This window comes from Cupressus sempervirens, chromosome 10 (assembly GCF_028749045.1).
Source record: "Cupressus sempervirens isolate cs-2001-9-10 chromosome 10, ASM2874904v1, whole genome shotgun sequence".
NCBI classification, from domain to species: Eukaryota; Viridiplantae; Streptophyta; class Pinopsida; order Cupressales; family Cupressaceae; genus Cupressus; species Cupressus sempervirens.
In genome coordinates, this window is record NC_143127.1 from 684,166,920 (window position 1) to 684,190,565 (window position 23,646).

At 35.2% G+C, this 23,646-nt stretch overlaps 1 pseudogene; it reads right to left on the bottom strand.

The window, feature by feature from the left end:
- Positions 1 to 6,886: 6,886 nt before the first annotated feature.
- Positions 6,887 to 12,125, bottom strand: LOC149535685 (GDSL esterase/lipase At5g33370 pseudogene; annotated as a pseudogene).
- Between the last annotated feature and the right edge of the window lie 11,521 nt (positions 12,126 to 23,646).

The window sequence follows — 23,646 nt, forward strand, 5'->3', positions numbered from 1 at the left end:
TTTCATGAATCAAAATTGATTAATGTTGTTGCAAAATATCTGAAATATCTCCCTTAATATAATTTTAAAAAACCCTTTTGAAGGAATATCATATATGCATCATAATATGCAGGAGCTCTTAATCTAATTCAACTTGTCCTATTCTGCCCCTTGCCATGAAACCTCAATTTCCTTTGCTAACAAAACTTTATCCTCTTGCAACTTCCTGAAAAACATTCATTCTAATCCTTTATAGCTACTCAGTGCATTTGATCTTATCAAAAGATCATCCATATCTAATTGTAATTCATTTGAAAGAGAAAATCTACATTTATATTGAGAATTTCTTGGAAACATAAAACTTCATATAGCTTCTACCAATGAAGACTTGTGTAAAAATTGATTACAGAAATGAAAAATTCATCTTCTCTCGATTCCAATGGTATACCATAGTACATATTTTTTATGAAAATAATGCCTCTGGTGTTGATTTGAAAAACCAAGCCCCGAGCCATGAAATGAGCAATTTAAACTTTAAAAATTTAAAAACTATATAGTTGAACTATATAATATCATTAAATTTAATTAAAATTTCCAAACTTCATCTTGGATGAGAGCTCATTCATCATTTTAAACATTTAAAATTTGTCTTGCAATCTTACAATCCTACAAACTCATAATGAAATCGTATTAGCTTAACATTAGGATTTCATCCTCATGACCTTATGGTTCATGTGTTTGGCATAGCATCTTAACATCATTTTATTTAGCTTTGTAGGCTTCAAATTATCCCTTTATGATCTCTCAAAAAATTGTGACATCATAAGCCTTTAATTTCTCATTCCTAACTATACACCACAACATACCATCTTACACCTTCAACATCTATCTTGTGATCATTTGATAACTTCATCTTCTCATGACATCATATCACCTTTATTTGGCCTCCCTGATCTTACGTGATCGTAGCATCATAAGACTTCAAGCTTGGACTTATGGCCTCATGATATGTCTTTATCACCATACCTTTCTTTATGATCCTATGATGAGACTCATAGAACCTGCCATGTGGCACTTCTTCCTATGTGTTTGAAAGGTCAAAATATTGCTTTGCATCTACTAGGTTGGCCATGACCCCACTACATATGCTTGTGCTTTTCTATAAGCATGCCATAAAGATACTTAACCATTACACCTTTGGTCTTTTATGTACTGAAGACTCTCATCCCACAAGCCATATGGGATAATACAATTCACTCCTCCTACACTTGCATTGTTGAAAATTGTTGCCAATTCTCACATCATAGGAAGTTTGAAATGGCATCACACCAGACCACCAATATTCACAAACCAGCCTACCAAATTTCTCAAGACCTTGAACCTAGCACCTCTACCTATTCCCATTTTAGGGAACAAATCATCACCTTATTATCGTGAATGATGACGAAGAAATGATTCGCAGAGGCTGGTAGAGCCTAGATAAGAGAAAGCCTTTAGAGGCCATGTGATCTGTAAGAGTTGCATTTCTGGCTCGATCTTGGTAGTGTGTAGAATAAGTCCTATCAAATGAGGTTTAATGATTAAAATTTTTCAAAATCTCTATTACCTCCACTATCAAAAATGGAGTCATTGTCGTCACCAAAATAAAACAGATTTTCCTTCATCTTCTAAGTGAAGAATCTTGTCCTCTAGATGACCCAGTGTTGCCATGTTGCTTTCATGTCATGGGTTGTTCTAGCTTTGAATCTCTTCTAATGTGGGTTGTTCGGCCCTTATTTAATTCCTTAGGTGCTCTTCTCACCACTTTCATGAATGCTCTACCTACGGTGGATGTCTTACCTATCGTAGATGCAGAGTAATAGCTAGGTGTAAGACGAAGGTCTTCTTTCACTGTTGCATGCAAATATGGCCCATTATCTACATTAGAGTCTTATTAACAAGAGTGAAAACTTACAATCTTTCCATCCTCTGATTTAGTCTCAATGAGCAACCAAGGGACTACAAAAAACTTCACATAAGGTATGTTGTTCATAGGTTTATACAAGTGAGTGGAAAACAATCCCAATTTGATGCTTCAATACAACATTGGCATGATAAAAGAAATGTGGCAAGACACTCTACCAAAAATTGGGTTCGAAAAACTCTCACATAGATAACCTCCACTCCCTTATCTATGCTACCCATGCCTTGACAAAGCACCATAAAATGGATACCACTACAATATTTGAAATATTTTGAACATAGCACTATAAGAATTGTACTTCAATCAGTCTAGATGACATCTTTACTTGTGAACAACTTGTCATTCAAAAATGTAAAATATGTGTAACCATAAAGTGTGTATACAAAACATACATGTCACAATCTAGTCTCTATTAAGGGAGCATTTATCACATTCCCTCACAAATGCCCTAGTTGAAGTTTAACATCCAAACTTACTAACTTATAAGCAAGCCAACCTATCTTTTGATGACATTCTTCAGTAAATTAGGTAAAATAAATCCCTTCAAATTAAGTGGTTTCATCTTCAGCATGAACCTATAAAAGTAGGAATGATAGATCATAAAGCCATTGGATTCCTTAAATAATACTTGAGCACTTTCGACATGATTCTTGCACCTTCAATTGCACGTACATATTCATCAGCCTAATGGAATCAGTTGGGCCCCAAAGTAGGTTTGGCTAAAAAAAATCAAACTAAAACACTTGATTTTTGGAATTGATCCACTAAGATTTTGGCACTGACTAGATTCAAACTTGAGCACTGAGTCATCATTTAGAACTCATTTACCCTGTTCTTGAAAAATGTGATTTTTTTGATAAGAGGGCCTATAGGTTAGATTTAAAAATTGACTAAAATAGATAATTAGGCTCTAAAAATTGACATGATGATACTTTGTTCCACATCCTTACACTCTATTAGATTTTTTCTCATGATGACTTTCAGGTCAAAATATATTGATTATCAAAGTTGCCCACTCAAAACTACCTACAAACAAACATGTTAGAAAACAGAAAAGTGCATTTGGTTTTGGCTTTGAAAACAAGGCAAATGAATACTTGAGGGTACAAAAATTGGGGCTTTGGTTCACTGTCATGAGGGGAATATATTTTTGTGATTTGGGCTCATGAAGAATAATAGGGCACATTTGGAAATCATGCAAAGTGGAGTACTCAAAATTACAAAACTATAAACTTTAGTAGAACTGTGGTTTTTGCAAATGGAATGGACCTGGGAAAGTATGCAGATGGATTGGTTAAGACTCAAAAACTAGCACACTTAAAGGATTTTCAAAATAGAACATAGTGGTACAATCCATTTAATATCACCTATCATGAATTCAAAGTTATGGCATCCCGAATAGGGGTACTGATCAATCTACCTTACTTGAAACCTATAAAACTTTATAAGTTGCATTTGGAATCACATTTGCAAACTAGTCAAATGGATTCATCATAGGCTCAAATATAAAACATAGAAAGTGTCTAACCTCTAAAATACAATGAAAAAAAATATTTTTCTTAGTATGGTCAACTAGGTCAAAGTTACAACTAGTCAAATAGGGCCTCCCAGAATTTTTAACAAAAGGAATTTTGAACTTTATCAGTTGACAACAATAGAAAACTAACTTTGAGGAATTCAAAACTAGTAAAAACATATCAAAATGACTTAAAAATAGAAAAATAGGTTCTCTAATATGCATAATAAAAATCCCAAAGTGGTGAGTCTATGAGATATTCAAATGCAAGCTAGGCTACCTATCACTATTTGACACTCGGGAGAAAATGTACAAATAAACATTGCTTGAAATGAAACTTCATAGAATGACAATTTATCATTATAAGACAAATTAATATACTAAATTAAAGGTGTTAGAAATATAAGGCACCTGTTAGACCTTAAAATTATAGTTGGGTACATATGCAAGAAAAGTGCATATAGGGGTTCAAAATGGATTCAAAAGTTTGGAATGGTACTCAAAGCCAGAATGCAATTTTAAGTCCCATCATTGTCTTTGTTACATTCTTTCCAATATGCATAGCATCAAACAAAATTCATGATTGGAAGGTACTCATAGTATGACAACCTACTTAATTGTCTTGGATAGTATTTTAGTCCTTTTGGAAGTTGTTCATCAATGCCTTGAAAAACCTTCACGAACATCAATTACATCATTAGTAAACAAAAGACAATATCTAGATATAAATTTCAAACAAAAACCATCAGATGGAATGACATTACCTCAAAAATTTGTTTTTATTATATTCCAACTTCCATAGGTGAGGTGTCATTCTTCGTGCATTTGATGTTGTCTCTTCTTTCTCATTGAAAATATATTTTTTAGTAATTTGATATTGTTAAGTTGTCATTTTGTACAATGCTTAATGGCATGAATCCTTTCAAAATCCTCTCTTGAAAAATTAATATGGGATCAACTCCAAGGTTTTGGGTGATCTTGTGACCTATTGGAATCCACTCAGTAGAAGATAAATGTATTTTTTCATAGGGAGGCCTTTGTTGGTTTGAACCAATTTCAGATAAGATGATCAATCTTGTTGTTGTTTTAAAATTAACCACAAAAAAGAGATATGTTTTTGGTATTTTCTATTTTTTAAATGAATACAATCTAATAATGCAACTATATGAATTCTTAATTTAACCAGGGGTTAGAAAAGAAAATAATGAAGATAGGGTAACAAGAAGTTTAAGCAAATAACTTGAAAAGTAAATCACTAATGGACATAAGCCATGAAAACAACACGTATGCAAGTTAAGCCTTTGAAAAGATCAATAGGTAACCAATAAAAATAAAAGCAATGATTCCTTAATTCCACTAATGCAATCATCAATGGGAATTTAGTAATTGTAAGATGGTGCACTTTTCATCAGATCGCAAGGTCACAGAAAGTGCATCATGCAAGACAAAAAGCTATGCAGGAACAATAAGGTGATCTCTTCTTGAACTAATTACATCATCAAAATTTGTAAACACGTGGCAAACACTAGAATTAAAAGATCACTCAATCAAAATAATGTAATAAAACTATTGACTCCATTACATTCCATGAACATACAGTCACAAAATATAACACACTTAAGCAAGAATAACTACACTCTGAATGAGAGCACCAATAGCATATATTATTGCATCAAAATAAAAACCTGAAATACATATTACATTACTAAATTTATATGCAATCATCTCCTTAATTTCTAATTGGTGCTAAGTAGGACTCCATCCATATCTATATTATTTAATGGATGCATGAGCCTTTACATGTATTAAACAAAAGAAAGAATGAGAAAATAAGTATGATAAATCCATTACATGATGTAGGAGTCTCTAGAGGTGCCAAAAATAGAATCCCCATCTTCACTAGGTGTTTGTAGGAGTTAAAATACTGTCAAAATGCATTTCTAATGCAAGGAAAGCTCTAAATTTGGAACTAGCAGTTAATTGTCAGTGTACCTCTAATTTTCTCAAAAAATTCTGACGCACCTTCAAAGAAGTACATCTTAGAAGCAATGCACCTAGCACACTCGGTGCACCTGGGAAGCTAGTGCACCTTAGTAGCAAGTTCAAAAAATGCAAAATTTTACCAAGTGTCAAAACTAAAATTCTAGCTTCTAGGTTTTTTTGCCCTTTATACCAGAACTATGTTTGGGTATTTTCTCTTGACTTTCTCTTGTTGGTAAACAGATTTTTCACAGTAGAATTTTCCCAACGGAGTGTATGTGGCAAATTGTTCACAACAGTTTGATAGGCCCTTGATATCTGGCCTTCCTCTGCGTTTAGAGGGGCAGCTCCCTCATAAGATGGAATTTTAGGTTTTTCAAAAAGGATAAGAAGAACTTAGAAAATAGGAAGGAAAACCATTGATAGTGAATGCACCACACCCCTTCAACATTTTCATAAAAATGATGTAAACTATTAATGAGAGCTATCAAGGACTACGCTTGAGAACTTTCACCAACACAATGCTAATTCAAGCATCCACAAATACTCACATCATACCATGAAAGTAATCATAGATGAATCAACACTTTAACAATCCAGATTCCTTGGAGAGAGAATGCTAAATGTACTTCCTTTTATTTCTTGCACCAAGAAAGAAAGAAAGAAATAACTAATTACACAAAAACAACAATTGTACGCACTTTCCAAAAATTGCTTTATGATCAAAGCATAAGTGTTCCCCTATATCCAAGTCCAAAAAGTCCCTTATTACATTGATCTCCAAAAATTTATAGCCAATCTAGAATAACCAACTTTTCGGGTTCGTAACTACCCAAAAAGTTAGAGTTTGGACTACTTGGAGATGGTTCGTAACCAACTCTAACTTTTACAACTCCAACTTTTCATGTCTAACCATAACTAATGGAATAAGAAGTAGGAGAACTTGAAGGAACTTTCTCTTTTACCTATATGTTCTTCTAAAATCCCGTTCAACTATATAGAGTTGAATTAAAATAAAAATTCCCACACCCATGAACAACCGTACAATTGCTATCACCATGATCATCATCAAGAGTGCTTGAGCCAGAACAACATTTTTTTTTTGTGGTATACTGATTTGTAAAATAATGATTTAATTGGCCACTCAATCTCTTTGTGCAATCCAACTTCTCTCTCTACTGTTAGCATAAAGCCGACATCATCTCCTACCAATATAGAGGATATAGATGCTAGTTTTTCTTCACCATTGGAATAGCATTCGTGGTAGAGAAAGGACCACAAGGAGTCTAACCGAGTCACCATTGATTGTACCATCATCTATAGATCTGAAAATACTACCCATTTGATGCAAGTGTGAGAAGATACTCAATACCTCTCCACTATATCCATTTTGAATGTATCTCACAATCAATGCATTCTAGGAAACTGTATTTTGTTCAGGGAAAGAGTCAATCATCTAGTTTCATCATCTGGCTGAGGTTAAGAGGACTCATAATGGAAGATGGGTCGTTATAAATCTCATACACAATGATTTTGTTGGCCTTCTCAGAGGGGTGGTAATTGTCCCAAAACAAATATTCATCCCTATTTGTACATAGATTTGAAATGGCAGTGCAGAGGCCGACTCCATTGTAATTCCCTTGTCCACAACATGCATTTCCTGAATTCACAAATCCGTATGCTGCAGGATTATTGAACAGGCCCATATTCATTTTATAGTTGTCGACAAAGGTGAAATCTGAGAAGAATACTTATTGTTGAGTCAATCTACCACAGATCTTAGCTGGGTGTTGAAGAGTGAAGCAACATTTTGAAGTTCAACTGTACATTCTCCATTGTGAGATCTAGTGACCTTAACACCTAGAGCACACCCTAATGGCCCTGTTGATGTCACCAGCACTCTTCTGCCTCCCAATTTGTACATTTTCCTGAGATATTTCTCATATTTTGAGATTATGAACTAAGTATAATCCTATAATGTATATTGAATGGATCTCCTTGAGACAGGAATGAGGTAGTAATTATTGACGTAATCATTTCCTCCTAGGGTAATCGACATTAGACCTTCTGCAACAAGTTTTTTTTAGCTGCAGCAACTCCAACCATCTTCGCCGCCCTCTTTTTATATTCAACAAAATTCTGACACTGTTGAGGAATCCTGATTATATTTACAAATTGAACTCCTTTTTCCTTAAGAACCAACGTACCTGTTACTACTCCAAACATCTGTGAACTTCATTTCCAACCGACAATTGCTTCAAGTTGAAGTTTGGGTTGGGAGGTTCAAGTTAGGATTAGGTCAAAAGGTTGGAGTACGGGGAGAGAGAGTACTTTAATACATGGAGAGAGAAAAAGTGAAACTTGAACTTGAAACCTTAACCCATACTTCTCTCTAAAATTTTTAGTATGTGGAGAGAGAAAAATGGGAGGAGAGAGAGTGGAAACTCAAACTTAAAACCTTAACCCGTACTTCAATCTAAAAGTTTTAGTACGTGGAGAGAGAAAAGTATGGGAAGAGAGGAAGTTTGAATTTTCTTGAGTATTAATCTCTCTCTTTTCAATTAATTAATATAATTAAACTCTCCATAAAATGTTGGGAAAATAGCTGGCTCTATTTGGGGACAAGGACTATATAGGACACTGAAAGAACCCAGAGTTAAGAAATGACAGTGCTTTATCACAAGGGCTATAGAGTCACCCCAAAAGGAGATAAATCCAAGAAAAAGGGACTAAGCACCCAAAAAATGGGAACATAACTAAACTAAGAAGAAAAGAAGGCACAACAAAAATTCCTAGCTAAGATATGTACAAGGTGGCAGACTGGACACCTTACTGATGATAGTGTTTCAAATGTTGCCCATTTTAAGGCAAGGGCAACTGAGCACCACTTAAGTATGACAAAATAAAAGAGTTCTTTCCACATACCTCGTTAATCTGGAAAGGGCCTCTCCATAAGGAGTCAAATTTTCCATGTAAGCCCTTTGGTTCTCAGCGTTTATCCAAAAGCAAGACAAGATCACCTTCTTGAAACATCCTCTGCTTAGCTTTCTTATCAAATAACTTCTTAACACGGGCTTGATGTTCCTAAATTCTACCCACAATCAGATCTCTCTCTTCTTCCAACTTGGTCAAATATAATATTCATTTTTCAATAGAATCTTTGAATTCATGATTCACAATAGCATCTTGTAACTTCAAGGCAGATAATTCTAGGGGAAGAGGAAGAGTTGGTTCAGTTCCATATAGTATCTCAAAGGGAGATAATCATGTTGCTCTCTTCTTAGTGGCTCAATCTGCCCAAAGTGCATCATGCAAATGTTTATGCCAAGATGTCGGATTGACATCTATCACTTTCCACACAATGGCCATAATGTTTTTATTACTTGATTCTACCTGACCATTTCCTTGGGAAAAATAATCTGAGTGAGAGAGAATGATTCCATATTGATAGCAGAAAGAGGAGATCTCCTGGGAGGAGAAGTTGGTAGCATTGTCAGTAACAATTTTGTTAGGAACTCCAAACCTAACCAAAATATTTTGCTTAATAAAATTTCACACCACTTTTGAAGTTGTTTGTTTGACTAGAATAGCTTCGACCCACTTTGTAAAATAGTCAGTTGCCATCAAAATGTGAGTGTGTCTAGCTGTGGAAGAAGGATGGATAGGACTGATGAAATCTAAACCCCACTATTGAAAGGGTTCTTCAATCACTACCAGCTTCAATGGCAATACTACTAATTAAACTTTTCCTTTGAAATACTAACAAGAGTCACACTTATTAACCCATTCTTCTGCATCCTTGAACATCCTGGGCCAGTAAAAACAATTCCTTAAAATTTTGTAAGCCGTTACTAATGCTGAGTAATGACCTCCACATGCTTCATTATGGAACAATTGAAGTAACTCCTTTCTTTTTTCATAATGTACACATCTCAAAAAGGTACCGTGTATCCCTTTCTTATATAAAGCATCACCCCAGATAACATACTTCGCAAATTTCAATTTCAAGGTCCTCTTCTCTTTAGGTGATAAATGAGCAGGGCATTCTCCATATGTCAGAAAGTAGGCAATATTTGAAAACCAATCATCAACATTGCTAATGAATAAAACTAAAGGCATTTCTTTCTCTGTCTCTTCTTCACCTCTAGAAGATCCTTCTGCAATTGCCTTACACAAACCTTTTCCCTTGACAAGCTTTGTAGGTTTGATATCAAGATCATATTCTTGTACTTTAGCTATCCAAGAGGCCCTTTTTTTCACACCAATTTCTTGTTGTGTCAGAATAGTCTTCACTACTGAATCAGGAACAAACACCTTAGAGTGAGAGTTCAGGATGTAAAACCTGAATTGTTTCACTGCTCTAACTAGAGCATAAGCATTCTTCTTGATCAAAGAGTATTTCAATTCATGTTTCTTAAGAGGGATACTCATGAATGCTATTGGGGCTTTGTTATTGTCTTTGTTAGGTTGGGTAAGTATAGCAGATAAAGTGTTTTCAGATGCATAACAATACAAATGAAAATCCTTAGAAAAATTTGGATAAGAAAGGGTAGGGGCGTTTCCAATCTTAGCCTTGATTTGTTCAAAAGAAGCCTTACCTTCTTTTGTCCACTTAAAATTTGAATTCCCTTTCATCATATCCACAATTGATTTTGTTATTTCAGAGAAGTCTGGCATGAATCTCCTTATAAAGTTAATATGCCCAAAGAAAGACCTGACTCCTGGTTTACTCATGGGAAGTGACAACTGTTGAATAGCTTTCACCCATTCAGGATCTATTCGAATACCCTCTTTGGAGAAAATATGCCCTAGTAGTTTACCTTTTGTCACCCCAAATATAGACTTCTTAGGATTTAGTGAGATGCCTTGAGTTCGACATCGATGTAAGATGGCTTCTAGATGATGCACATGATCTCTTCTCTATTTTGAAAATACTGTAAGATCATCAAGATACATCACAATGATCTTATTCTTGAAATCCTTGAATGAATGATCCATGGCTCTTTGAAAGGTGGCCCCAGCATTTATCAAACCAAACGGCATACGATTTTAGGCAAACATACCCCATGGAGTGGTAAAAGTTGTTTTATGTTGATCCTCAAGTGCGACACTAATCTGGTTACAACCTGAGAAGCCATCTAGCATTGACATCAATTCTAAGCCAGATACCAATTGTGGAATATGATCCATAACAGGGAGCCCATAATTATCCTTAAGTGATGCCTGATTCAAATTGCAGAAGTCTACACATATTCTTATCTCACCATTCTTCTTCCTGACAGGAACAATATTGGCTACCCATGTTGAATGGTGAATGGGATAAATAATCTTTGCTTTAAGCATCTTATCAACTTCATTGAAAATAGCATCAGCTACCTTAGGATTGAATTGCCTTTGCTTTTGCTGAAAGGGAGTTGAACCAGGTTTCAAAGGAATTTGATGTTTAAATTTCCTGTTCATGAATTCTTTTAGATCTTCATAACCCCAGGCAAAAATGTCTTGATAGGCTCTCAATAATTTCATGAATGCTTCTTTCTCTTCTAATGTCAAATCTTTCCCTATCAGGACCATCTTGGGATTTTCCTCAAAACCAATATTTACTTTCCCATAACCTGAACAATTAGAAGGCTTAGTGTCTTTAGATTTCTCTTTCCTTTTGTCTTCTTTATCAAAAAGACTCTCTAGGGTGACTAATCCTCTCAGGATAACATTACCTTCCAATTGAATAACCTCAGGATCATCTCCAAATTTTCCATCATGATTATGCGATCCTTCAAATTTTAGGTCTTAAAATGGAGGCCTTCCCTCGAGAAATGCAGTTATTTTCCCATCATCATCAAAAACTTGCGAGTGTCGATCATTATCAGGCACACTAGGTCTATGAACCATCTCTACTTTATAAACATCTCTGTTGAACTCAGGATGAGGAATAAGGAGAGAGGCAGAGACTGCAAGACAATCTGCTTTGGAATTTTGTTCATGAGGGATAGCAAATAAAGAAAAAGCATCAAAATGCTCAATCTCATCCCACACTCTATTCCTATATGCCTTCAATTTTGCATTCTTTGTTTGATATTGTCTACGTACCTGGTTGATAACTAATTCTGCATCTCCTGATACCTTGAGTTGTTTGATTCCTTTTTCTCTTGCATACTTGAGACCAAGTAGAAGAGCTTCATATTCTGCGGTATTATTGGTGGTCTCAAAAGCTAACTTATAAGTCTTTGGAAATTTCTCTCCCTGGGGTGATATCAACACTATCCCAGCACCTAAACCAGAAAAGGAAGAACTTCCATCAAACTCCATTGACCATAATTCATTGGTTATATCAGGCATGAGAGGTTCAATTACATCTTCTTTAGTGGATGTCATCATATATGTTCCATGCCTAGTATCAACATACAATATTTTAGCTCTTGGATCATCTGATTTCAAAACTGTATATTTAGCTTTGGGTTCAGGGTCAAGCTTAACCTTTTTGTTTCCAATCGGGATAAGGGCATGAGACATGTCCATCTTGATTTCACCACCAATATCTTTGCAAAAACTCCTACTTAAAAGCATCCCATAACTGGAAGGAATATCAGCAACCAAGATATTCAGTTTTAACTTCTTCTCAGGATGTGCTGCAAGTGCTACTTGAGCATCTTTTAACTGGCCAACCAGTGGAACTTGTTTTTCCTCCATAGAATACACTTTTCCAGAAGGTTTATTCAAAGAAAGACCTAAGGCATGTGCTACCTTTGAAGGCATAACATTATCGGATGCACCAGAATCAATGATACAATTACTTAGCTTGCATCCAACTATATAAAGAGAAACATAGAAAGGCTCAGGTTTATCTGACAAGGATGTTGCAACAAAAGATTCTTTCTCTATATGGGCCCTTCCAAATTATCTTCAACTTCTAGAGAAACTCTTGATTCATGGTTGATAGTGATCTCAGGTGAAACTTTTCCTTTACCAACACATTGGATCAACCTCTCTAATTGATGAGGGTTGGTTTTTAGGTAATCCAACTGAGAAATTTTCACTTTGGTCTTTTTACAATGATCAATAAAATCAAAAGAATCTTCAACAATGGGAGATGTTTTATACTTATCTATTTCCTTCGCTTGTGAAGACTCTTTCGGAGTATGCTTACGAGACAAAATCCTCTTAGCAGTCTCATCAGAAGCTTTTTCCTTTGCTTGTTTACTCCACTTTTCTTCCAATCTTTGTCTCCAACTTGGTGTAGCCGCATTGCAAGAATTATTGTTAATATCTTCAGCTTTTTCGTCATCAAATTCATATTCCAGAAAGTTAATAGAAGAGGTCCCAACAGTGGGTTATGTTACATCTTCAGGAGCCACATATTCTTCTATTTTCTCCGCAGTCAAATGCATTTGGATGAATCTAGCCATCTCAGGATAGCTCACACCATCATGATCTGTTGTTAGATGAAAGTCACACATAGTAGCCTGTTTACCAGATGATGAGGGATGTTCAATTGCCAATCTTGGTGTTGATTGGGGTAGCCACTTAGTTTGTCTATTTTGTTGATACGGCATATAATTCCTCCTTGGAATATCTTGATACAAAGGTGGAGGATTAGAAGGCAACTACTTTTTGAGCTGTAATAGATCATTAGCCAATTTTTGATATAAAGAATAAGTGGTAGAGACAGGAGCTTGCTGACCTTTTCCCTTTTGTAGATCATGACTCCATTTTCTTGAACTAAGCAAGTCATCTTCCATCTCAATATCCAAAGTTTGTGTGGTTGCTAGATTAACGGGTCTTATCCTTCATATTTGAAAGCTTACGTTAGAAGGTTGAGCACTAATGAAGAAAGTCATTTTATTTTCTTCAGTGGGTCTTTTGTTGACAAGAATTCGATTCACCGTCTGATTAAAATGAGAAATGAATTCTCGCATGGGCTCATGAACTTCTTTCTTCATTGAAGTCAATTGGGAAAGGAGTAAATGTTCATCTTCAGCAGTCTTAAATCTCCTCTCGAAAGCTTGAATCAAAGTTACCCATGACATAATTGATCCAGCTAGTAGTTGTCCAAACCATTCAGTTGGGGCTTCAATGAGTGTTTCAACAAAAAGATAGATAGAAACATCTTCATGTTGGATTGCAAGAACACAACTTGCTGTAAAGAAAGCACTTATATGCTGATTAGTAGTGACTTTTTCGTCACCAGAAAACTTGGGAAGAATTTTTTGAGAACCAATGGGCAAGTCATGTAATTGGTTCCCTAAGTCTAGAGGGCCAATAGTGACTCCCCATGGGACTGGTGGCTGCGGTGCTTGATGTGCCATAGTCGGAAGAATGATATTCAAGGGCTGCAAATTTATAGGTAAAGGTACAAGAGTACCTAGTAGAATCAAAGCTTGAAAGGCCGCAGGAGAAACAGTAGCCTTGGTTGGCGAAGAAGACCTACTAACAGACTTGACCTTTTTCTTCTTCTTAGGAGTAACTGGCTTAAAATCTAACTTTTGAAGGGCTTCAAAATCTTCGCCTACCAAACCCTATTGTCTATCAACCTGCGTGTATGGTTTATCAGCTAGCTTAATGGTTATTATTATTTATTTTCCCTTGAATATGACCAAGATTCTGTCTATTTCTTCTTGGAATGACCACTATTCTTTCAATAACTACAACGTCCTGACTAATAGGGGCTCTTCGCAAGATTTCTCCAAATTCTTCTTCTTCTTCAAGAACTCAATTAACTTGATGATATTCCTATACACTTCATCTACACCTCCAGGCTAAAGTGTTCAAGTTTGAGATGATATCTTTTTGGGTGTCTTGAAAGCCGAGGTTTGGTTGGAGAATAGGAAAAATGTTCTCATGCAGAAGCACCATTGTGCTTCATTACAGGTGACTGTCAATCTTTCTGTTCAGTCTCCCCAGCGGAGTTGCCAAAAATCTATTGGTAAACAAATTTGTCACAGTAGAATTTGCCCAATGGAGTGTATGTGGCAAATTGTTCACAACAGTTGGATAGGCCCTTGATATCTGGCCTTCCTCTACGTTTAGAGGGGTAGCTCCCTCGTAAGATGGAATTTTAGGTTTTTCAAAAAGGATAAGAAGAACTTAGAAAATAGGAAGGAAAACCATTGATAGTGAATGCACCACATGCCTTTAACGTTTTCATAAAAATGATGTAAACTATTAATGAGAGCTATCAAGGACTACGCTTGAGAACTTTCACCAACACAATGCTAATTCAAACATCCACAAATACTCACATCATACCATGAAAGTAATCATAGATGAATCAACACTTTAACAATCCAGATTCCTTGGAGAGAGAATGCTAAATGTACTTCCTTTTATTTCTTGCACCAAGAAAGAAAGAAAGAAATAACTGATTACACAAAAACAACAATTGTACGCACTTTACAAAAATTGCTTTATGGTCATAGCATAAGTGTTCCCCTGTATCCAAGTCCAAAAAGTCCCTTATTACATTGATCTCCTAAAATTTATAGCTAATCTAGAATAACCAACTTTTCGGGTTCGTAACTACCCATAAAGTTAGAGTTTGGACTACTTGGAGATGGTTCGTAACCAACTCTAACTTTTAAAACTCCAACTTTTCATGCCTAACCATAACTAATGGAATAAGAAGTAGGAGAACTTGAAGGAACTTTCTCTTTTACCTATATGTTCTTCTGAAATCCCGTTCAACTATATAGAGTTGAATTAAAATAAAAATTCCCACACCCATGAACAACCGTACAATTTCTATCACCATGATCATCATCAAGAGTGCTTGAGCTAGAACAACATTTTTTTTTTGTGGTATGCTGATTTGTAAAATAATGATTTAATTGGCCACTCAATCTCTTTGTGCAATCCAACTTCTCTCTCTACTGTTAGCATAAAGCCGACATCATCTCCTACCAATATAGAGGATATAGATGCTATTTTTTCTTCACCATTGGAATAGCATTCGTGGTAGAGAAAGGACCACAAGGAGTCTAACCGAGTCACTATTGATTGTACCATCATCCACAGATCCGAAAATACTATCCATTTGATGCAATTGTGAGAAGATACCCTAATGGCCCTGTTGATGTCACCAGCACTCTTTAGCCTCCCAATTTGTACATTTTCTTGAGATATTTCTCATATTCTGAGATTATGAACTGAGTATAATCCAGTAATGTATATTGAATGGATCTCCTTGAGACAGGAATGAGGTAGCAATTATTGACATAATCATTTCCTCCCAGAGTAATCGACATTAGACCTTCTGCAACAAGTTTTTTTTAGCTATAGCAACTCCAACCATCTTCGCCGCCCTCTTTTTATATTCAACAAAATTCTGACACTGTTGAGGAATACTGATTATATTTACAAATTGAACTCCTTTGTCATTCAGAACCAATGTACCAGTTACTACTCCAAACATCTGTGAACTTCATTTCCAGCCGATAATTGCTTCAAGTTGAAGTTTTGGTTGGGAGGTTCAGGTTAGGATTAGGTCAAAAAGTTGGAGTAAGGGGAGAGAGAGTACTTTAGTACATGGAGAGAGAAAAAGTGAAACTCAAACTTGAAACCTTAACCTGTACTTCTCTCTAAAAGTTTTAGTACGTGGAGAGAGAAAAATGGGAGGAGAGAGAGTGGAAACTCAAACTTAAAACCTTAACCCATACTTCAATCTAAAAGTTTTAGTACGTGGAGAGAAAAAAGTATGGGAAGAGAGGAAGTTTGAATTTTCTTGATTATTAATCTCTCTCTTTTCAATTAATTAATATAACTAAACTCTCCGTAAAATGTTGGGAAAACATCTCTATAATCTTAGTGACTTGGGTTACTTTTGTAAAATCTAAAGCTTCATATTTGTTCTTTACTTTTTGTCTATAGTTTCCCACCTCAATGCAAGTCTCTGCAAAATCTCCCAAATTTACATCCAAATCTAATAATTCCTCTTTGGTCCTAAATGCCTATCTAATATCATCATTAGTGGAAGCTTCTTCAAACGTCTTCCAAAAATGTTCAACAACTGCTTCTATAGTCATCATTTTATCCCTTGAATCATCTTTGAAAATGTCTAAGCACGCATTACTCTAATGTTTCTCTGCCCACAAAATTTTCTCTTGGGTTTGATCCTTTTGGTTATGAATATATGCATGTAATGTTTTCATTACTTTGTTTTCATCCACAATATCATCTATCCAATCATCAATTTTATCTAACTCATTTTCTATATATACATCCATCAACATCTAATACCTTTGACCCTTTATTGACTACAACTCTTGTAGGTCTTTACCCTAGGTATGCACTTTGGCCATCAACCTAAAATCCTAGTTCAAGATAGCAACTAACTTATCTGCAATATTCTATGTATGGTGTAGTAGTTTAAGATTTCCTTGTACGATTTGCACACCTTTTTCTTCAAAACTTTCTCACCATTTCTAACAAGTTTTCAGAAATGGATCAAGTTGCACATTCTCTTTATCCCTCTTCTCAAGTGTCGTATTTAAAGTCTCCTTGAGATTTTTAGGATCTAATGGACCAATTACTTTGTTCAAATGCCCCTTTAGGATCTCATTATATTTTTGAAGAGGTATTAGTTCAGTCTCATCTTGCTCTAAGTGCCTAAACACTTCTTTGAATCTCACTGTAACCATCAATTTAGCAATAAATTGGTGAGTTTCCCAAGTAAAATCTCCTTGATTTGATAATATTTTGGGGGCAAGTCCTCAATATCTACACATGGAGGAGGGATAATGACATGGGAAAACAAGTCCTAATTCTAATCACTCATTACAAAGGCCAGTGTTCATGCATCTTTTGTGGGTGACTCAAGCTTCTTGAGAGCTTCAATGAATTCTTTCATTCCCTTTTCCTCAATAGAATGTTGCTACCTTTTGTTTCTAATCATCACCTCTTTCCTCAACCACCTCAGACTATATTCTATCAAAGACTTATGTTAAGAAGAATAAGGAGTTTGTTCTACTGGGCCTTTTCCCTTATCATTTCTCTCTAGAGTCTTCTCCTTTTGTGAGAGATCCACATTGAGAGTCTTTGTATCTATCGAGTCCACATTTCTCCACTCTATATCTTGGGAAGTTTGTTAAGGCTACTCACATATTTTTCCTTCCTTTGACACTTCATCAGTGGGTATTTTTTGTGGCTCTTCTTCACATTTAGCTTCAATATTTCTTCATTACCTAGAGGGAGAGGAGTGGTTGAACCTTTATCCACACAAAATGTGCCTTGATTTGGTGATGGTGGAGCTATTTCAGGTCCTTGTGACTAAGGTGGTAATTGACTCTAGTCCTCTTATGGAGCTTGATTCATAGGAGTATCCCGTATCTTATCTCCCACCAAATCAATGCCAATTGACATAAAATCAAAATCTAACATCTGAAATACATCATCCCTTCATCCTCCTACTCATCAATCCATTTTTGTAACACATCCTCCAAAGTTGTAGACTAAATAAGCTAAGTGGGAATGTATGGTGGTGTAATGGTGGAGCTTCTTCTGTACTCTAACTTTGTGGCCTTAGCAAGACAAGTCCTCTAACTCAAACGAAGGTTATCTTCTTCGTCTTCATCATCCTCTTCTTCCTTTTCTAGAATAACCTCTAGCACTGATGGAAAAGAGATAATCTTTCTAATCACCTTTTTTCTCCTCTTAACTAGAGTTTTGATCTTTCTTCTCTTGGGAGAAGATGGGAATGCTTTTACTTCTTGAGTAGGTATAGAAGCTCCTTGTGTTTCTATTTCTATTCCTTGCCCTAGTTCTAGCAGTGGCATTTGAGGATTATCCTAAGCTTGTGCAACTTCTACATTCTCTACTCCTTATGGATTCTATGCCCCTTGTTGTGGTGGTGCTTGAGTTGTTCCCTCTTCCAGCTTGGCTTGTTTTAGTGAAGCCCTTTTCCTTTTGCCTTTACCTTTTCTGAGCCCTATAATATCCAACTTCTCTATCAAGTTGGTGCACTATTTCTAGCCTTACTAGGGACTAAGCTATGAAAGTAGGCGCTGTCACTTTTACTCCTCTACCTTTTGTTGGGTGGGTTGTAGCTTAGAAAACTATAGTTTGAGGAATTAGATCTATCTTGAAAGGTCTTTTGATCTAGTCCTTGGTCAATTGGATGACGTGCCTCATCCTATGATTAATATTTGAATTTTCCTCTTTATAAATCTCTGCATTCATGATAGGTCAAGAAAATATCTTATCTCTATTATACAATGGATCTAGGACATCTTCAATGTCTTTTTGCACTATCTTCAAAGCACTACATACCAAATAAAGAGCCATCCTACAATAATCCCTTATACAGATTTCATAGTGATCCACTACATTCATCTAATGATCCTCTATTGCATCTTCATGTTGAAACTATTTCCCTGCCAGGCACTAGACTCTACCAATGTTATCAAAATAGGGATGAGGAGATTTATATTCCTCCAAGGGATATTGATCCCACTTAGACTCAAAAGTTAGAATATCCTACTTTCGGATAACACCTAAATGGTCCTATAGTAATGGGTCATACCCAAGTTTTCTTGTGGTTCTTCCTTACTCTATCATATGCAGATAAGAGTTGTCATGAAATCTCTAGCAATATGAGTCTATCACATGGATACCTTGGGAGTTTCTTGGGATTAACAGTCATACCTGCTAACCTCAAATAAGTGAATGTCTTATATTGGATGTAATAGGTGCTAATTTTTGTAATCTTTGTCACTACCTCATCTGACATCCTTTTTGCATAATCCCCTTTAGTGAATTGGATAATTGTGAAAATAAAGGCATCATTCACTATTTTGTTTTCCTTTTTTTGCTCTGAAAGCCTTTTCTTCACCAACTAGGGGTACACTATATAAGGTCATGCATTTGCATCTTGCATGCTACCCTTTGTGAACAATCCTATATAGTTTATTGGTCTCACAACTAATAGGTACACCAAATAGGATGTCATATAGAACTTATGGTTGTTCTTGACCACCACTAGTTTCTCATCCAAATTCTTAGTGAGAATCGAAGCCCATTCAATTGGCATCTTCATTCTTCTAATGGTCTCAATGAAGTGTGCCATCCATATGTTTCAGGGTCCTAATACTGGTTGACTCTTCTCAAAAGTACTATAGAATATCCAATATTGTCTTCCATATAGCCCCTTGTCATATCCATTTTGCTTGCTTTGCATCCAAGAGGAGTCTCCTTAATTAGTTATGAGGATTGGATGACTTCAAGTGCTTCCTCTATGTGTTCTCTATACCATCTATTCACCTGATGATATGTCAATTTGATATATTGATCTACTCTTAGAAGATGAAATACCTTATCTATGTTTCTAGGTCTTGGATCTAATATGATCTCTCTAGTTATGCTTTTCACAACCCTTTCTTCTGATACATAGTTCTCTGCTAGCACCATGATCAATTATGAGTATTCTATTGATACTGGGTATGATGTTGCATTGACTAACACTGATTTGATGAGAATATATATCATTGGGGACCTCTCATTCAATTTTTTGCATGGAACTCAGAATGCATTCTAGTTGATATGGCCAAGCTCAATGCCTCAAATCTTTGTATATTCATCCTAGAAGCATGATTTGGTTGGAACACCTTGAAACTTGAAAACTACTAGTTTCAAGACTATCTTTGCAATGAGGGAGGACAATGAAGAAGCCATTGAATCTGCACAAAAAAAATCCATTATCTGGAGGCAAAAAAAACTAACATAAACCCTAACAACAACAAAAACACAACCCAAAAACCCTAATTTTTACAAAACTGTTTAAAAATATCAAAAAACCTATTTTCTAACCCTAAAAGACAAAAAAGAGCACACCTCAGAGGTGCATTAGGTGCACTTTCTTCTATGCAATACTTCAAAGAATAAGGACCTCTTGGGGTGTACAAGGTGTACACCCTTACAACACAAAGGGTAAGAATATAAAAATTAAAGGGCGCACACTTTGCACACCTCATGGGGTGCACACTTTAATTTTATAGATGTTTGAATCTCAATAAAGGTACATAATTATGCACCTTAGATAGGTGCACAACTGCACACCTTTATCTTTGGAAAGTGTTTTTTTAGTTTAGGTTTTTTAAGTTTTAAGATGAATGCAAAATTGGATAGGTGCACAATTGTGCAACTTTCACTTAGGTGTTGTTTAATTTTATGTGTGTTATGTATAGAAAGGCATGGAGTGAGTGGAGAGGTGCACCTTGGGGGGTGCAGAAGTGTAGCAAGTGAGAGCTATAGGAGTGAAATGGAGTTCTGCAAGGAGAGAGGTGGGTTCTCAGGCTTTATAGGATTGGGATCTAATGCACCTCTTAGAGGTGCATAGCTATGCTACTATGCACTTCCAAGAGGGAAGTGCTTTCCTCAATATCTTAGCACACTAGCACACCTAGTGAGTTGTGTTAGGTGTGTTAGTACACCTCTCACATTGAAAAAATGACTTTCTCCTTCAGAGATATGGCTTCTGATTTTTGGGTTTCTGGGTAGAGACCCAAATTAACTAAAACATGCTAGGAAAAAATCTAAAAAAGACTCAGACCCTAGACTAGGGATCTAGAAAGCTAAAAACTAAAGTATGGGGTCCCCATTTCTAGATGAAATGGGATGTGTATTATGAAACCACAATAGATACTTATGATTTTTGTGGAGAAAGTGTATATTCTCATCAAACACCTACTTTCCTAAACTTTTTGAATGATGAGATTTCATCTTTAGACCACAAACTAGACATGTAAATTTTCCCTTTGTCTAAAGACCTACATGATCATGTATAATTGAATGTAATATGTTAATTTTTATATTTAAAATTATCATGCACAACTTAAACATATATCAAAAATATGTTATTACTATAACATATCAAAAATGTGTGTTTACAATTTTAGATACTACGAAAATTGTGTTAGCCCAAGGGAGTCATGTATTTTCCATACAAGAATTGCATGAAATTGAAATTATCTTTGTCCTATTGGTCTAGAGATGTCATACACAGTGACCCCATTCCATAACTCCAACAACTCATCAATAAGGGACTCAATATATACATTCATATCTTTTACTTGATACCTACCTAGTTGAATGGATAGAAACATTACATAATTATTATAACTATTTTGATGCAGTGTTTATAAATTAGCATAGATAACTCTTAAAAGTAAAAATACCAGGTAAAATCATTTCCAAAATTATGTTCTCCCTCTTTACAAACAACCGAGGAAAAATGTTATTATTAATAACAAAAATAGACCAGACTAAGTAAATAGATCTCATCTCTCCAAATGGATTAACACGGTCAGTTACCAATAAATGATTGAGATTACAAGGTTTTTCTTTAAAGAGTGGCCAAGTATCTTCTATGTCCTTAAATAAAGAACCATCTATAGGCATTTTCATATTGTAACCTTTACTTCTATTGTGTGCATGGTAATCCATAAATTATGCCAAGCTAGTGCACCTGAATAATTGTTGCAAACATGAAATAATGGGAATTTATCGACAAACGTTATGAGAAAACTTTTTGTTGTTTGATCTAATCAATATCTATTAAAGTGATAATCAATACATTATATTATAAATTCTTGTTGTCTATGATATATAATATGATCATTGAGACATGCATATATTATTTAATACTCCATTCCAATATCTTTCATAATGGTAGATTATTCTAGGTATGAGCGAGGTAGAATATTTGATGGTGGTAAAAAAAATTCACCTATCAACATATGGAAAAAAATAAAATTTGTTAATATAAATAATATTAATGGTACTATGACATAGAAGATGACAAAAATGTCACACCTTAGCATAAATGAGATTGCTACATTGGATAAACCATTCATAACCTTTAAGTTCACCAACAACAATACAACAAAGATAAGAGTTGTTTGGGATCCTTATTATAGGGGCTCATATTCATTTTCAAGTATAGGTATATGAAGGTTGTCTTCATCCTCATGATCATATGCACTAATATCATCATCATCATCTTCTTGATCAATTGCACCAATACCATCTTCTTATATTGTGTTCTCTGGCACATGATCAATTGTGCCAATACCAACATCTTTAATTATGTTCTCTACCTTAAGATCATCTTCTTCCATGGGAGCATTACCTTCTACTTTGATATTCACACCTCCACATTCCCCTAGTTGGAAATCCACATTCACTAATGGACGAAAATAATTTCCCCCTTCAATGTGACCATGTTGCCTACAATGTATCTCATCTATTTTGATTGGAAGTCTTTGATTCTTTAAGCCCTTAAAATTTTTGTAGGGAAAATAATATTTTCTATCACCTTTTCTTTTAACTAAGACCACAATCTAGTAATTGTCTCCTTATTTTGTTTCCGGTTCATATTGTCAAGCATGGTCTTTCTTCAAAAGAAAATATTTAGGCTATGAATTTATATCAAATATAAACATACAAGCATTAGAAGTATCTATTTTTTGTGAAACTAAATAGTTATATTAATAATAATAAACTAGTTCAAAAAAGCTCCCAGAGAAAAGAACCATTGAATAAAAACTATGTTCATCACATAATACAAAAAGGATGTAAAAGGTGGTGCATCTAGACGTAGCGAGCTAAGATACAAAAAAATATTAAGTCCTAAGGGTTGATTCTCAAAAACCCCTTAAATCAATGTTCATAAAAGAAAAATGCAGTCTTTTGATCCCAAGAACCCATAATAATAAAATATTACAAATTAAGTACAATTAAGGCAAATGCTAAATATATTCCCCTTTGTTGAAAGTAACATTTCCTTTTATTATGAATAGCCAAAAAAGAGAGAGAGAAACTGGTATGAAGATCTTCATCAAAAAGTGTATCTGAGTGTAAACAAAGGAAGAGATGGAAGTTAACCATCCAAATCAAGCATTCATACATCTTCCATAAGACTAAGAAGCTGCACAACAACCCATAGGTATCCAGTACCCAAGCATCAAATTTTGACCAAAAATCCCAACCCAAGAGCATAGTGCCAAAATTTGAACATAAGGAATATCCCAGAAATAGAATCCAACCATTTATTTAATTAAAGTAATCATGTGAAATATGCCAAAACCAATAACCAAGTCAAGCAATAGAGCTATCTACAAAAACCATTAGTACCCAAAAAAAAGTAGCAAATGGGAGTTAGGAATCAACATGTAGCCCCACAGACCCCAACTAAGGAGGAGGGGAGAGGAATAAGGAACTCCAA